This window comes from Schistocerca piceifrons, chromosome 5 (genome assembly GCF_021461385.2).
Source record: "Schistocerca piceifrons isolate TAMUIC-IGC-003096 chromosome 5, iqSchPice1.1, whole genome shotgun sequence".
Taxonomy (NCBI): domain Eukaryota; kingdom Metazoa; phylum Arthropoda; class Insecta; order Orthoptera; family Acrididae; genus Schistocerca; species Schistocerca piceifrons.
In genome coordinates, this window is record NC_060142.1 from 27,275,385 (window position 1) to 27,293,229 (window position 17,845).

The following is a 17,845-nucleotide window of genomic DNA, read 5'->3' on the forward strand; positions in this document are numbered from 1 at the left end:
GTGTTTAGCTCGGTAAATGATATAATTCACTTGTGAATATCAGGTATAGATGGGCATGCTTTGAGAATGTCGCCGCCAACAGATTCGGAAAACGCAACACAGCATCTCGCAACGGTGGATGGAGCACATTAGATGCGTACGCATGTGGCATAAAGAAATATCAGCACTGGTTAACCGCAGCCTCAACGAAGGGCATACGTTGGAATATGAGAAAGCAAATAAGTTGTGCCGAGTTAGTGAATTTTGAGAGAGCATCATCAAAGAATTTAGTGAGATTAGGCTTCGTAACAGATTCGATATTAGGCGAGGGCCATCTACTAAGTTCGGCGTAGAATCCTTTACTAGCAGCCTTACGCCAAGAACGCACCCAGCAGTTGACGCTTCGCGAGAATGTGGGCAAGACTGAATGCGCCGAGGGTCGAACGGTGGTCGGCGTCTCCCCCCCCCCCCCTACCCCCCCACCCTCCACCACACACACCACACCTGGGGAGAGTCGGCCACATCTCGGGTGTATACAGGGTGTAACGGCTATAATTGCAGATATTTCTATTACTGCCTCAAGACGGTGTACTGAACGACAATATGTCAGCATTCAGGTAATTTGGAACTTACAATTATAGCTAACACAAGCCATATGTTTGTAGTTTGGTTAGCCTCTCCAAGTATGTGTGGCAAGAGGAAGCCATTAATGATTATTTTCCCTTGAGAAGAAACACAAATGTTGAAGTGTGGACACGAGGACGCAAAATCGTTAGTCTATCCCGAAAGGTGTAGTCGACTTAGTGGTGGTGTTAGGACTGTGCAGAAAACGTCAAGTCATAAAGTTTGTGACGTCTTTGTGAGAAGAATGTACGACGGAGAGAAAAAACTACCAACACATACATTTGAGGTACCACTGCATTTATGCACATTAGACCCTGTATGTGGGTCACCCATGGAATCTCGACATTTCGCCAGGAGACGATAGGATTGGCATTTATCAACACGTCGCGAAATTTCGACGTAGCCTCATCAGTGCCAGTAACTTTCGTGCACTAGCACGAAACATTTAGAAGGTCAAGAGAGAAAAATGACGAGTAAGTATTATTATTTCCAGCCAAATCTTTGAAATACGTAATGTTATTCTGTAACGTAAAGAGCTTTGATAATTACAGAAAAAAGTAAAATTTGTTTTGAACCTGCGATGAAATAATAAAAAATTGGACGTTAAATAGGTCTACATCAACGAGATATTAAATTATTCACTACCATAGTGGTATTTAGTGTTGCAAAATTCTAAATTTAGGAATCTGTAGTATAGCAATGAGGGAGAGTACTGTAGTATATTAGCAAGTAGAATGCTTTCTGGGTCCTACATCTGAATAATTCTTACAGGAACAGTCCATAGTTAGTAAACTAATTTCTCTCTGTAATAAGTAATTTATCTTACCCGTATTGTTTCTCTTAGATTCTAAATACTTTTCTTCACAGATTTAACGTCCCACTGTCCCTTCCCCCACTCCAACCCCTGATTAGTTAAAGAATGAATCTCCCATGTATAAAACATCTTCATCATTACTTTACAAATGAGTTAATATTTTCCATATTGTGCTAAACGTTTAATGTAAGAATAGTCGTACATGCCTTAATGACTATATTATGGCAGCATTTTAAGTTACTTAAATATCTCAATAATTATACTAAATATTCGTAATCAGTTTTTTGTGTATATTATGAGAATTTTCACGTGCAATGTACGTTGTATCTTAGAGCTAAAACAACTGACTAAAATTAATCAACAAATCAATAATGATAAAAAACTGCCATAACAATCGTTGCTCCTGCTATGTGACCTAATAACAAGTTCTCACTGCAGGCATTCAAAGTGCTAACTCCCTGTTAGTTCTCTGCCCGAGAGTGTTTCTCTCATGACATGAATATGAGCCTACATGGTGATACATAATCTTTGGATAGTTAATTCCGATTGTACGAAGCATAGTAAAGTATAATATTGACAGCAGAGGGCTTGAGAAAATACGAAATATTGAAGTAGGCAAACAAAGATATTATGGAACAGAAAAAAATTGTGTGTTTTAGTCTTCTGTATTGATTCGACTGTTCCTGCAGTGGCTGTTAAACTGACAGCCACCTTAAAAATATTACTTCCTTAAAACGTTTCTTCCATCTTACGCTACATCAATTTCAGACCATTTCATTTTTTATGTTTTAATCCATGCTTTTCTCGTTCATTACGAACTTACAATTGAGAGACAGCCTAAACATTCTGCGTCGTTTCTTACAATCTCAATGTACATATCTGTGACCTCCGATATGTTATTCCAGTGACCACGAATGCCGAGGAAGGCGCAATAAGAACTTTCAGCCGTAACTGCCGAGGCAACTGGACTACGTGCTGTTGTGAAATAGGTTAGTGCTTCCATGGATAACAATATTCAATAACTAGTAATGTGGCTTCTCCTCCTTTCTGTAGTCTTTCGCGGGTGCTAAATTTGGGTTTATTAAGTTGGCGGGTGACGATGTTTTGATCAACTACAGCTTACCTCCGTCTGCTGAAGATATACAACGTATTAATCAAACAATTTTTTTTTATTTACTAGAGCTCGAACGCCAATCAACTGAAAGAACATAAGTCAACACAAAGAATATTTATAAGAATCAAAGAGTAAAGCAGATTGTCAGTGCACTCGTCGCCACAGAATAATGCTGCGTTTCATTGTGCATTCACAGATGTTCTTCTGGCGACTCCCACAATGTCTTCTATCTCCAGGGTCATGTTCAGTTTATTATTATTTAAAACTGGGAGTATGTGTCAGAAACTTCATTATAATCTCTTGAAACAGTAATAGCAGACGTAACGTAGCTTCAAATAAATGACAGTCAGCCAATCGCTCTGTGATGCAATCGGAAGTTAAGTTTTTCGTTAAACTTGTTTAACTGCTGTTGAACTGAGAATGAGTTCAAAATTATTGTAGGTGAAGTCTAGTATTTTTAAACCAAACAGCCTCCAATGTAAAATTGTAGCACTTCAATAATAGGACATATTAAAATCCATAAACAACGGAGCTAAACCTGAGATTACTTTTGATTCTGTTTTATTTGTAACTCATATGTAACGAATCTTTCACAAGTAACACTTTTCAACAACAAACATAAATGTAACCGAGTTTCTAACTGGGAGAGAGCTAGCAGAACAGAAGATATCGCTACAGTCTAAAACATGCACTTTTTCTACTAAAAACGAAACACTGAATAATGCAACACCTATTTGTTATTCTGAAGCCGTTAGCTTCTTTGAAAAATCTAAATTATTGTATTACATTAATAAACTTATAAATTTCAAACAAAAATTGACATATTAACTCGTATAAGTAACTCAAATTAAATAAAAATGAGTATTTCAATTACTATATTATGAAAGAGTGCCTTCAATAGCCCCCTTGAAGTAAGTGTTGCGAATTACATTAGCACACTTAGTTCTTTTAAGTAATTAATACCAATAATAATTTGTTGAAAGAAAATTAGTCAAATATTTTAGTGAAGAGCTGAACAGGAGGGCTCATTTATATAATTCAAGAAATTATTCATGTAATATTTTAAAGAAATTTGAGTAAGTAATTGCTCTGAGCCTAACTTAATTGCTCAATTAATAAAATAACAAAATTTACATAATGTCTTTTGACAAATTTTGTTTTGGTGTCTTCATGATCGACTGTTGTAGCTGTCATGTTGAAGATGTTTTGATGGCCACATGGCATGACCTACTAGGTTTGCAGCTGGTGGGTTGAAAAACCCGAAACCTAGCAGGACCATGTCTTGAGATTTGCCATGAAACAATATAAAAAACATATATAAGACACTTATTATTGATACATTGTTCCTGGAAATACAAAGTAGATGTTTGTTAATTCCTCTGTGTTCCTGGTGTGCATTTCTCACTATTATGATTCATCAAATTCATGTTTATATGACAATTGTTGTGCATACTGAATTTATTTAATTATTGTATATCACTATACTCACTATTCACAGACATTGCATCATGTAATTACATTTCGTATAAATCTGTCAATAGAATAGTCCAATATTGTATCTTGTGCAGATTTTGGATATTTTATAATCAGTGTCCCATCACACAATCACACTTCAAGCATTACATTTCATTATATATCACGATTTCCTTGACATGATATCCAATATACATCAGTGGATACTTTTCACATAATCATATGGTAGTACCTAATAGTAATAACGGTATTATAAGTAATTAATGAGAGCTTAGCTGTTACTGATAATTGTGTCTGGCTCTTGCCTCAACCATGCGATAACAACTAGCCTCGATTTTTAAAAAGGAAACTTATTCCTGATGAAATCGCGAGATGCTGAAATATACTGCCTTTTTTAGATAAGACGATTTCAATTCGATGTACTTGGATCAGTTTATGGGATTTTCTGTCTTTTTTTAAAAAAAGAATTAACTACATATGCGAATTTGGTGCTAATGCACAAATGGCTTTATGTGCGCACATCAGGTTAACACTAAACCTAATAACACTATAATTACTAGCTAATTGAAAGAACAACATAAAAGTGAAAAATTCCAGTACTCTAACTAACTGCAACTGTTTAATAAATCTCGTTTCATTCTGCATATTGTAGCATTTTCCTTATGAATACGTAAGAAAGATCTTTAGTTGCGATAATAATGACTCAATAATTGAAATCCTTAAAATGTCACAAAATAACTCAATATAAAGAAGAATTGTAAATTTAATCAGAAAAATTAACTTCAAACAGCATATTGCAGCTCATTACTTAAACATTACAAATGCAGTTTTCCAACTGCTAGAATCACAACTTGCCAGACTTTAAATTTAACGTACAGTGGAACATGACAAAATTGAAACATTACCTTACATCTAACAGAACCAAACTTACGTCTAAGAAAACACATTAAAAGAAAACGAACTTAGATATTCATTATACACAATAAGTTAAGCCCCCCCGCACAAAGATATTCACACAAAAATCTACTATATTATTACTGAACATAAGGCATCACTCATAGAACTTTTTCAGGTCCTTATGATGATATAAACCCTTCAACTTTCAAATTTCAGGGTGTTGTAATAAATAGGTACCTTCAAGTTGTATATTACTTATTATGTAAGGTCCAGAATAAACTTCTTGCCACTTCTTATTCTGTATCTTCATTAAAGATGACTTCAGGTCGTTTTTAAACAATATCTTATCCCAATACTATACACTAAAGGGTTACCCATTTCAGTCTTATATTTTCCTTTCTTTTTAGAGCAGCAGATTTTAACTTCTCTAAGACTAGTTTAATAGTGTCTTCTTTGCGTTTTGCCACTTCAGGAACTATATGTATGGCATTAGTCCACTCGTTCTTTTCAGGTTCATTAAGCATCAGTTCAACAGGTGTATGATTGGTAGATAAATGTGGTAGGATATTCAGTACATTTTCGAATACAGATACATGGTCTATCCACTTATATTGTTTCCTGGGAGCATATGATCTAATAAATCGATTGAACTCTCTAAACACTCTCTCAACTCGGCTGGATATTGGATGGAGTCAACTTATTAACATGTCTTTGATTTTATTCCTTGTCATACAGTGTTTCCATTTATTTATAATGGAATATGAATCATTATCAGATAATATTATGTACAATAAGTAATTTTCAGGAATACATGCCTTCTATATCCTAAAGTTGTTGTTCCTCTTATAAAATAAGATATCATTATACAACTTATATTTAACAGAACAGTTTTCTTTTGCAACAGCCCTAGATTTTTGCACATACACAGATATTGACTTTGGAATGGAGAATTATTAACTGTCATTGTCCTAAAAGCAGATGATTGTTCAACAATTTCATTTAAACCATTTAGGCCTTGTGGCAATCACGATAGAGCATCAGCCATTAGATTATCTGTTCCGCTAATGTGTATTACTTCGGTATCATAACTCTGAAGCACTGATGCCCAACTTGCAAGTCTAGCATGTAGTAATTTACAGGTCAATAGAAAGCATACCGACTGGTGGTATGTATATACTTTAAAGTGTTTTCTATAGATGAAATAATTGGACTTTTCCAATGCCCATTTTACAGCCAAAACCTCCAGTACCTCTCATGGTATAATTATGTTCGCTGGATGATAGAACTTGACTGACAAATTCAATTACTCTAATTTCTTTTTCATCGCCTATTACCTGGAATAAAGATGCGCCTAACTCAGCTAAACTGCATCAGTGAATAAACAAAAGTCTTCAGTTATATTAGGGAGATACAAAATACAAGGGTTAGGAAAAACGTTTCTGATCGGTTTATATACTTCTGCACAGTTTGTTGACCAGTACCAACGAGTATTTTTCCGAAACAAATTTAATAAATGATCGTTAACCAGTAGATGGTTGGGTACAAATTTTATAAGAAACGAGGCCAAAGCTAGAAATGATTTCAATTGCCTTTTGTTTGTTGCATGTGGTATATTTATTAATGTGTCCAGTATTTTTGGATGTGGTTTGATTCCCATAGGTTATATAATGTGACTTAAAACATTTAATTTGATTCTTAACAAACTTAGAATTTTTTAAATTTGGAGTTACACCACAATTATAAAATTTCTTAAATACCTTTTCTAAGACTTCGGTTTGTTCTTCCCAAGGTTCTGTAGGGAGTAGAATATCATCTACATATGATGTAATTATATTTAGTAACTCAGGTCCTAGCTCTGTATCCAAGAGTGCTATGAACACTCCAGCACTTATGTTTAGCACAAAAGTCAGTACCGGAAACTGGCAGCTTCTTCCAAAAATGTAAAAGCTGTACATTTTCTGAATTCTTCATGAAGCTTCATTTACCAGACTGAAGTCTTAAGTCTATGGAAATTAAACATTTTATACTATAAAATTTTTGTAACAACTCTTCTAAGTCCTCTAGTCATGTTCTAACAGGCACAATAATGTCATTTGTATCTCAAACATCCATCAGGAGTCTAATGCGACTGTCTGGTTTGCTACAGCCAACAAAGGACAACTCAAGGGGGAATTTGAAGGTTCTACAATATTCCATTCAAACATCTTACAAATTTATTTGATTACGGCTTCTTTCTTAGAGCAAGGTATGGAATATTATGACCTTCAAAATGTTTTATGATATATTTCTAGATGACAAACATAACGTTTTACTACACATGATTTAATATAAAAAATCCTGATTGCCTCATTAATAAATGGCTTAATTAGATCTGTTGGTGTTCTATACGTTAAGTACACTCAGCTACTTTTTCATTAATATGATCACTGAGTTTTGTGTTCATTGCATTAATGGACTGAGTATATAATTCATCACACCAATCTACACTATTAGGCATGATACATCTTATATATATACCAATGCCATACTTTAAAAGATGATCCCCATTACTTACCAAATTTAATGTAATCATATTACCACTATTATCTAATGTAATAGTACCTAAATATTGGTCTGTCACCGCTTTCATTTTATATAAGAATTCCGATCCCCAGATACACTGTACTGATAATTTCTTCATGACCAGGAAGTTTCACTGTAGTTCATACTTCTAGACTTTAATATCCATCATGATCTGGAACTTAATTACTTGAATTTGCCACCCAAACGCGCTGGTAACATTACATTTCTAAATAAGCAATATTGGAATCTTTCTTAGCATATTCAATTGTTTCTATATCTTATAATCTATCATTGACATAGTGGCACCAGTATGAACAGTAATATCAACAGGTATATCATGTATATGAGCATTAATTACAGCTTGGATAATCTTATTATCAGATTTATCCAGAATAGAGTCCTTACGTAATACTCTTCAATCTTCTTGCCGGCATCTGTCTGACCACTAGAAACATGTTTTGTGAATTGCCTCCCTCTTCTTGTGCGACCAGCTTCAGAAGGCTATGATTGGTCGTTAAAACATTTCCGATTTGTTAGTACCATTAGGTGGTACATCAGTAATGTCTGTTATACTAATAGCATGATTTTGTCCTGACCACACCTTTGATGTGATTGCCTTCAACTTTTTGTTCACTTGCGTTTTTTCTTCTAGTTATTCCAGTCATTTATGTAGTGAATAAGGTTGATGATACTGAGAACTTCTTGTAGCTGTAAATGAGGAATAATAATCAGGACAACATTGGGAATAAAGTTAGAAGAAAAAAGATTTTCCTTACTTATGAGGGAAGAAACTAATTTTTAGTATGTAAGAACTGGGAGATATTTATGAAATATTTCAGTTCTGCAGGAAGAGAATTATTTTGAGGCTGCACTTGTAATGTGATGAGTGTGTTACATTAAAGTTTAAAACATGGATAGGTTTCTGGGATTATTTTATGCATTGGGACATGGTGATTATTAAAACTCAACCAGGAAAAGGAGGTTTTGTATTGAGTTATGAAAATGTTGTGGCATCAGGGTTGTTGGTACTAGGGTTGACTGACATAAACTGAACAACAGACAATTTCTTTGTTTACACATTGCTGGGAATATAGCAAGTGCAAAAGTCCATCATTAGCCCTACTGGCATTAGTGAAGACAAATTATCTTTCCAGACAGATTTATGTCAAGTGACTAGTGTTTCTTATTAGTTAACATGACAACTGTTTTTTCACACAACTTACATACACTGACTTCTTAGCATATGTCAGAGACATTAGCCAGTAACATATCTAATCTTGAGGCAATTAGCACATAGATTTGGTTATTGTGTAATTTTTAATGGCCTGGTACTTAACATACAAGGATAATGATTAACTTTGCTATATCACAGACTATATAATTTCAGTCCCAAATAATTTTATCAATGTTAACACATTATCTAGAGAAAGGAAAGTATTTCAACATGAAGCATGTAGAATAACATAGGTGAAATTTACAATGAATATTTCTGGTTACACCTTTTCATTCAAAATAATGTCTCGATGTTTCATCATATATATGAAACTTCCTATTTCATGTAAAATATTTAGCACCTCTGTTTTTATTGGTGGGTGGAACTAACAAGCGTTGTATAACTTTACTAAACTTGTTGTTTTAAACGTGAGCCTATGAAGATAATTTCATGCCAGTGAGATTCAGATGTGACATAAATATTATTTTGAAAATTCCTTGTCTATTCTAATGTATATTTACTTTTAGCCCCCATGTGATAACTTATAAACGCTCAGTCGAGTAAATTTACAGGATTGACATAGAGAATGGCAAATTTGTGATCACATTTTGTTGTGTATAATGATGTTTTTCCTCAGACTTGTTTTTTGAGCTGTAAGTTTAATTTGCGCTGCTATTTTTCCTCAAGATAGGAAATATTCTCACTGGTTGACAAAAAATAGGAAATTTAAATGACAAATTAATAGAACTAACAAATGGAATATGGCAGCGACATGTCCAAAAAAGACTCTATAAAAAGCACGCTAAAGTCATTTGGCAAAAAACATCATTCACATAAAAAGATACCCAGAAAGAAGATTCCATTTTATTTGAAAAAGGAACTGAAAGGAACATGTTAAATCCATCTTCACTTAAACTGTGGACCCAACCAAAATAGATATGAAAGCAGCCCTACCAAACCAAAAGTAAAAAACTCATTAAGCTTGCATTACTACCAAGTTTTATGTATGTTATATTTGGTGTTTGCTTTCGGTGACAGAGTTGATTGTGTGAGCTAGGGTACACCATGTATAGAGTTCCTTTTGTGAGACCACAGAACCCCATTTACTTATCTTTGTTTAGGGGTGATCGTGGGCATGACAATTTAGTGCCATTCAGGTGTCCATTTTGTAATTTCTCATGGCACAAATAGCGATATACCACAGCTGTAGAAGCTACTTGCTCTGAGTGTGGGCGAATTTGTCATCTCGATAGTAACTGTACTAAGTGCAAATCGTAGATGATTCGCTGGAAGAATTAATTTGTGGTTAGATTCCAGTGTCTGGGATGGTTAAACGAGAATGTGTGTGTTTTTCTAGACATTTGAATTAGTGTAGAAATACAGTACAAAAAATGGTGGAAACACGAGCTACCTCTAACTCGAAAGCAGCTGCTGCCTTAACTCAGAGAGTGCAAAAGTTAAGAGAGGAAATGGAGCATGAGAGGCAGAGAAATTTCGAACTTTATCGTGAGGTAGAAGCTAGGAACGCGATTCAAGTTCAATCGAAACTAGACAGAAACAGCTCCCAGTTCTAAATTTAACGTATTTAAATAACACACTCATTCCACAACTCATACACTCGTCAGAGAAATTAATAGAGTCCCAGCATGGGTGAATATCGATGGAACAAATGTGGCAGCGTATTACACCATTTCCCAGGACAACGGAAGCACGAAGTGTTAGTAGTAAGCGTTTCGACTGACATTTGTGGCGTGTTTGTAGCTGGCCTTTGCGTACTGCATTGTTGGATAATACGCTAAAAGGCATACTCTGAAGACACGCCAACACACCAATTACCTGAAGAATTGTTGAAAAGCGTTGGCTGGGGAAGCAATTAGTTTTAAGCGCTTAATTAGCATGTAAGGGCATAATAGGGCTACGTGGCAGTTACTTAAGGATGGAATAAATGTGTGGGGAGATGTTGAGTGTGGGGGACACTACACTGTGAATTGGGGAGGAGGTGGAGGTGGGGGAATGTCCTCAACATGTAACCAATTAGTCTATAGGTAGTTTAGTGAGAGCCATTTACTAAAGATTCGGAACTAATCTTCTCGGAAAGGACGGGGAATGTTGCGCCACGAATAAGTGTAGTCATGTATTTAGGGAATTATTCAAAATTTTGGTCAGCCATGGCCGGAAGGTTGACCTTACGGGAGCGATGGACACGTTAGGTAGGAGGCATTGGCAATGTTGTCATTAAGCAATCGGTTCTGCGAGGCAGGTTTACACCACTCACAGGCGAGGAAGCACTGCAGGCACTATAATCAAATGTGGAGACAGGTGTGGAGTAATGTGGTCCAACAAAATAAGAAACACACACGAATGTGGTCCAACAAAATAAGAAACACACACGCATTCACACAAGCACAACCCATACAGACATGGCCACTGTCTCTGGGCGCTGGAGTACGACTTAGGATGACTCAGGCCCCAGTCATCACGATTAGTGTTCCGCCAAAAGGCAGGTTTGCACTTGGTAGTTCTCCAGGCTGTCTGGTCTTCTGTTATCCTCTTCAGGTCCGCATAATTTCATCTTCCCTTTATGCCGTCTCTCGTCTTGTGTCTCCTTCTTCCTCTCAGTCCTTCCAAAGCATCGACTAGCAAGCGCTCCCGTCTCAGTGAACGTCCCAACCAGTTCTTTTTCCTTTCTCTTAAAACCTCCAGCAGCCATCTCTCACGAACGCTTTACAATACTACCTCATTACTGACTCTTTCCATCCAGCTTATTCTGTCCATTCTCCTCCACATCCACATCTCAAATGCTTGTAACCTTTTTTCATCCTCCCGTCTTAGCGTGCATGTTTCTGCCCCATATAGTGCCTTTTCCTTAGACCTTTATCTAATTTGCCACATAACAGTCTCCTCTTTCTGTTGAATGCCTCCTTCGCTATGACAATTCGAGTTTTTACCTCCTGGTGACATCTCAAGTCTTCAGTTGTTGTGCTTCCAAGATATTTAAATGCACTTCTTGGTTGGCAGGAGAGCAAACCCACGAAATTTAGAGGAAGCCGAAAGGCACGCGTTTTAGTTCACGCAGGCTGGCGTGAGGTCTGGAACAGGACAAGGAAATTAGAACTTAGAAAAACGGACGCAGATGGTGGAATACTTAACTTTGAACGTAGCTCTTGTCTGTACATTATTTACAATATCAATAGCAACTGATAATGGCGCCATGCTAGGTCGTAGCAAATGACGTAGCTGAAGGCTATGCTAACTATCGTCTCGGCAAATGAGAACGTATTTTGACAGTGAACCATCGCTAGCAAAGTCGGTTGTACAACTGGGGCGAGTGCTAGGAAGTCTCTCTAGACCTGCCGTGTGGCGGCGCTCGGTCTGCAGTCACTGATAGTGGCGACACGCGGGTCCGACGTGTACTACCGGACTGCGGCCGATTTAAAGGCTACCACCTAGCAAGTGTGGTGTCTGGCGGTGGCACCACAACCGTGTTATCAGCAAATCGTATACAGTCTATTCTATTTCCATCAATACATATTCCTCTTTTCCCATCTAAGCTTTTCGCAACAATCTCTTCAAGGTATTCATTAAAGAGCAGTGGGGACTAACGCGTCGTCCAGTGCTGCTTCCTTCTGACAGTTGATTTCCATTGCTTATCCTCATTTTCTGGTGTACGTATAGATTCTGCATGAGTCGTCTCTCTTTCCAACCTACTTCTTTCCTCTTCAATATATCCATCAACTAGTTCTACTGAAATCTCTCAAAATCCTTTTCTAAATCTGTAAAAGCAGCAAAGATTTCTATACCTTTTTCCATATATCTTTCCCCTATAGTTCTTAACAGGACAATAGCATCTCTTGTTCCCTTTCCTCTTCTAAATATGAACTGCTCCTCTGCAGTTCCTCTATCTAGCTTGCCATATAGCCTTCTATTCATCACTCTCAGCAACACTTCAGCTGCATGAGAAATTAGACTGATGGTCCTATGCTCTTCATATTTTTTAGTGTTTCTCTTTTTCTCTGTTGGTATCATAACTGTTGCCAGGAAGTCCTCAGGCCATTCCCCTCTGTCACATACTACAGAGGTAGACTATTTCTTTTCTTGCATTGTTTCCCAGACTCTTCTTCAGTTCTGCCGGCATATCATGAATTCCACATGCCTTCCTATTCTCCATCTTCTTCAGCTGCTTCCAAGATGGTGAATCCCTTTCCATCTTCCGGCACATATTGCTCCTCTTCAACATTAATTTCGCTTCGTTTTTCATCCCACTTATACAGAATTCAATATATTCCTGCCGTCTGTCCAAAAGCTCCTGTTGTTGTTCTGCTAGAGTACCATCCACTCTTTCTATATCCATATTATTCCTCTTTCATTTACGTTCAAAAACTATCTCACTAGCCAGTGTATACATCATTTCATACATTCCCTCTTTCTCCATTTCTCTATTTCTGTTTCGTACATTTTTACCTTGCTTCTTTAGTTTCTCTTCTTCATTCATTATTCAGTTTCGTGTACCTCTTTTCGCCTTCTTCAGTTTCTACATTTTTGCACTTGCTCCGCTCTTCCATCTATTTCAACATGTTTTCTGTTATCCATTATTTCCTGGTACTTTGGGATACTCTAATTCCTAGTACTTCTTTGGCAGAGTCCATGAGTCCTTCCTAATTTTTTTCCATTTGTCACTAATACTTTTATCAACATTACCGCTTTCCCATTTTTCCATGGATCTGTTTTCCACATCTGATGCCTTTCCTACCTGTTTGAGTCTCCCTATGTTTAGTCTTTCTTTTGCTTTATCTCTCCATACTTTTTTCAACTTCACTTGTATTTCTCCCACTAAAAAAGATGAGGGCTAGTAGAAAACCTTGGGTAACAAATGAAATATTGAATTTAATTGATGAAAGGAGAAAATATAAAAATGCAGTAAACGAAGCAGGCAAAAAGGAATACAAACGTCTCAAAAATGATATCGACAGGAAGTGTAAAATGGCTAAGCAGGCATGGCTAGAGGACAAATGTAAGAATGTAGAGGCTTATGTCACTAGGTGTAAGATAGATACTGCCTACAGGAAAATTAAAGAGACCTTTGGAGAAAGGAGAACCACAAGCATGAATATCAAGAGCTTTGATGGAACCCCAGTTCTAAGCAAAGAAGGGAAAGCAGAAAGGTGGAAGGAGTATATAGAGGGTCTATACAAGGGTGATATACTTGAGGACAATATTATGGAAATGGAGGAGGATGTAGATGAAGACGAAATGGGAGATATGATACTGCATGAAGAGTTTGACAGAGCACTGAAAGACCTGAGTCGAAACAAGGCCCCGGGAGTAGACAACATTCGATTAGAACTACTGACAGCCTTGGGAGAGCCAGTCCTGACAAAACTCTACCATCTGGTGAGCAAGATGTATGATACAGGCGAAATACCCTCAGATTTCAAGAAGAATATAATAATTCCAATCCCAAAGAAAGCAGGTGTTGACAGATGTGAAAATTACCGAATCTCAGTTTATTAAGTCACAGCTGCAAAATACTGACGCGAATTCTTTACAGACGAATGGAAAACTGATAGAAACCGACCTCGGGGAAGATCAGTTTGGATTCCGTAGAAATGTTGGAACACGCGAGCCAATACTTACCCTACGACTTATCTTAGAAGAAAGATTAAGGAAAGGCAAACGTACGTTTCTAGCATTTGTAGACTTAGAGAAAGCTTTTGACAATGTTGACTGGAATACTCTCTTTCAAATTCTGAAGGTGGCAGGGGTAAAATACAGGGAGCGAAAGGCTATTTACAATTTGTACAGAAAGCAGATGGCAGTTATAAGAGTCGAGGGGTATGAAAGGGAAGCAGTGGTTGAGAAGGAAGTGAGACAGGGTTGTAGCCTATTCCCGATGTTATTTAATCTGTGTATTGAGCAAGCAATAAAGGAAACAAAAGAAAAGTTCGGAGTAGTATTAAAATCCATGGAGAAGAAATAAAAACTTTGAGGTTCGCCGATGGCATTGTAATTCTGTCAGAGACAGCAAAGGACTTGGAAGAGCAGTTGAACGGAATGGACAGTGTCTTGAAAGGAGGGTATAAGATGAACATCAACAAAAGCAAAACGAGGATAATGGAATGTAATCGAATTAAGTCGGGTGATGCTGAGGGAATTAGATTAGGAAATGAGACACATAAAGTAGTAAAGGAGTTTTGCTATTTGGGGAGCAAAATAACTGATGATGGTCGGAGTAGACAGGATATAAAATGTAGACTGGCAATGGCAAGGAAAGCGTTTCTGAAGAAGAGAAATTTGTTAACATCGAGTATAGATTTAAGTGTCAGGAAGTCATTTCTGAAAGTATTTGTATGGAGTGTAGCCATGTATGGAAGTGAAAGGTGGACGATAAATAGTTTGGACAAGAAGAGAATAGAAGCTTTCGAAATGTGGTGCTACAGAAGAATGCTGAAGATTAGATGGGTAGATCACATAACTAATGAGGAGGTATTGAATAGAATTGGGGAGAAGAGGAGTTTGTGGCACAATTTGAGTAGAAGAAGGGATCGTTTGGTAGGACATGTCCTTAGACATCGAGGGATCACCAATTTAGTATTGGAGGGCAGCGTGGAGGGTAAAAATCGTAGAGGAAGACCAAGAGATGAATACACTAAGCAGATTCAGAAGGATGTAGGCTGCAGTAGGTACTGGGAGATGAAAAAGCTTGCACAGGATAGAGTAGCATGGAGAGCTGCATCAAACCAGTCTCAGGACTGAAGACCACAACAACTAGCTTGTGGTCTGGATTTATTTCCGCTCCTGGATAAGCTTTGGCATTCTTCAAACAGTTCCTATACCTCAGTCCAACTGATGTCCTTCCCTATTCAAATTTGATATCCATGTGTAACGTCTCCTTTTGTGGTGTTCAAATAATGTGTTACCCACTGCTAATGAATTTTATTTACAGGAACTGATTAATCGTTCCCCTGTCTCATTTCCCCAGTGCCCAGAGACAATGGCCATGTCTGCGGGAGTTGTGCTTGTCTGAATACGTGTGTGATTTCTATTTTGGGGGGAGGACTTTGTCTTAAAGCTCAGCATTTAGACTGGTTTTTCATTATGCATGTATGAAGCTCAGTGCCTCCTCTGTATGGTGGTTAGCAATCTGTTCTTCCCATTTTGTTGTACCATTGTTTGAAATCACACAAAAATGTATTTACAATCGAACATGAACACCATAATAAAATAAATTTTTACGTCTATCTTAGATAGCAAAAAATAGCAGAAAACGATTGATAGTACCCCACATTACACGACAAAACTTATATTAAAAGTTATGCCCAAAAGGAAGCAAAATAAAATAAAAGACAGCATTACTTTAACAAGGAAAGATGATAACGGAAAAGCTCAGTTTACCGTCATCCCATACTGCCAAAAAAATTTCCGATAAAATCTGAGTTACTTAACTCGTGTATGGGTGAAACGGAATATGAATTTCCATTCTGCCACATGATTGAGATTTGCTTGGCTTAACTACATTTTTGTCGACATTACTCCTTCAAGTGGCAACCATCACTTCCCTCTCCAGGTGATTTAGTGCGCCGTCTGTAACGGTCCCGATTACGATCTAACATTTCCTCTTAACTTTTCTTGTTTACTGCCTTATTTATTTTCATTTATTTTGTTACTTTACCCAGAATGTTTAAATCTTTTTGGCTCTGTCTAAGATGTGAGAAAGACTTCTTACAGATATTCGTAACAGTAAATTTTGCAATGAGGTTGATAGATGGCTTTTGCGTTACAGTAATAATACTTGTAGTAATAAATGTATTACAGCAAGGTCAGATAGCTCACTTTCTTAAATGAACATAAGAACTTATTCGATGAAACAACCAAAATTTACCTACACATGATACTCAAGAAATTATGAGTGATTCAGGTTCTCATTTCTCACTATTTTCCTTTCGTAGAGGTGCGGCAACAGTACTGGATGGTCAAGTTCTGTTTTGTTATAATTGTTGCATCTTTGTATCGATTTCTGATGTCGAAAAATAGAAGCTATGAAGGCCCTGTTTTATCATGCCTATGTTTACTCCATGAGTCAAGGAAAACTCATTTGTTGTTGAAATGCTATCTTAAGGCTGAGTGTACTCTGTTAATCAGTCACATGTCGATGTTTTCAGAGTAATTCTCTTTCTAAAGCAAGCGTCTTGCTTACTGTAAGTGGGGAAATTTTTTCTTTCATGACAGGTAAAGAAGGTATCCTGGAGCTCTAGTGGATGTAGAAATGGCGAATAGAAGAGACCTCTTAAGATCAATAGCACCATACCACCCAACCTGCAGGATTTTCGGGTTGACGCCGTTCACAGTGGACACTGAGAAGTGTGAGCTACGGAGGACACGTGCTGGTACACTGTACGCAGCTGTTGTTCTCGTCATTAACGTGGCAATACTAGCACATGTGGTAAACTTGTTGCAAGCTGTAGATGCGAGAAAAACGGATTCCATCACCTTTGTGTGGTTGGTTGCCAATATGATGACATTTTATGCCACCACGGTGACGTCGGTCACCGCAGACTTGTTTCGAAGCATCCACAAGTACCAGAGGATCCTCAGTCTTTTGTCTTATCGGGACCGTGTTATTCTGGAGTCTTGCCATTTCTCCAGTGCGGCGGTGAGGATCTCCAGCAAAGTGGTGTTTGCAGGCTCTCTCGCGCTACGTGTAGCTGCTGTGACGTTGAAATTTCTAAGTTACGAAATGAACACAGCCAAGGGGTACAAAAATGGATGTTATCAAGTCTGTTGTGCAGCATATCCAGTTATAGTGTCGTTACCTTCACTCAAAACAAACATTAAGCATCCCATCTGTGGAAACCATAGGAGACAAATCAAAACTACTGCACTTTTCTCGCTACATTAAACTTCCAGGCAATTGGTGCTTATTAATAGCAAGACTAAAAAGATATACTTAGACAAAGATATTATGTGATTCAAGAATTATAAATTGGTGCAATTTATAAGTTATTACATTTAAGTGTAAGAGAAAAGTTCAGGAACTATAACTGGAATGTATTTAGAGGGGACAGTGTGTTCCTCAGAAGAAGTTTCAAATGCTAAATGGAGGTACAAGATGGGTTAACAGCAAAAGGCCACGATTAATAGCTGACGTAGGCGAGTGTATACTATGTTTCGT